Source organism: Arachis duranensis, chromosome 10 (assembly GCF_000817695.3).
Source record: "Arachis duranensis cultivar V14167 chromosome 10, aradu.V14167.gnm2.J7QH, whole genome shotgun sequence".
In the NCBI taxonomy this organism is placed as follows: domain Eukaryota; kingdom Viridiplantae; phylum Streptophyta; class Magnoliopsida; order Fabales; family Fabaceae; genus Arachis; species Arachis duranensis.
This window is the reverse complement of record NC_029781.3, coordinates 93,356,913-93,357,736: the sequence shown is the minus strand read 5'-3', so window position 1 is coordinate 93,357,736 and position 824 is coordinate 93,356,913.

Genomic DNA, 824 nt, shown 5'->3' with positions numbered 1-824 from the left:
AATGTAAAAAATTATAGTACAATATTATTATACAATTAATAATAATAATAATTATTATTATTATTTTATTTTATTTTTGGACGAAAAACTATTATGTCTAACGGAGAGAAACGTTGATGATTGATTTGTATATTAACTTTTTTGGAATTAAAACATCCATTTTTTAAATTCTTGAGAATTAATTTAAATAATTATTCTGTTAGAAAATAAATTAAAAACTAATTTATCTATCAAAATAAAATTTTAGAGATTAATCTATATATTAATTTTTTTAAAAATTAAAATATTCAATTTTAAAATTATTAAAAACTGATTTAGGTAATTCCTCTATATATAAAATATAAAGTACACGTACTAACAACGTTTAAACTTAACAGAACCACAAAAGTATGGTTTTGGATTCATTCACTACTATACAAAGTACAAACAAATATGTTTATATATTAACCACTAATTGATAAAATGAATCTACGGATTAAATCTAAGCCACATACAGCACGCATTTACGGGAAAAAGGTTTATTACTTAAATAAACTAAATTATTAACATTTAAATCTTTTGGAAATTAGATAGACAAACTCTTTTGATTTTCTTTTGAAAATGAACTTTATGTTTTAACCAATTTTCAGCCAGACTTAATCTTCTCTAATCTCTCCCTTTCTTCCCTTTCTCTATTTTCAATTATTGGCTCAAAAAATTATGTTTAAATCTTGTATATATTACCGACTTGTTAATTGATAAAAGTTAATTAGTTTAATCGTTATTTAATTGACAGTTTTAAAATTTTTTTAAAATTTTATATGTATATAAGAATTAATTATATA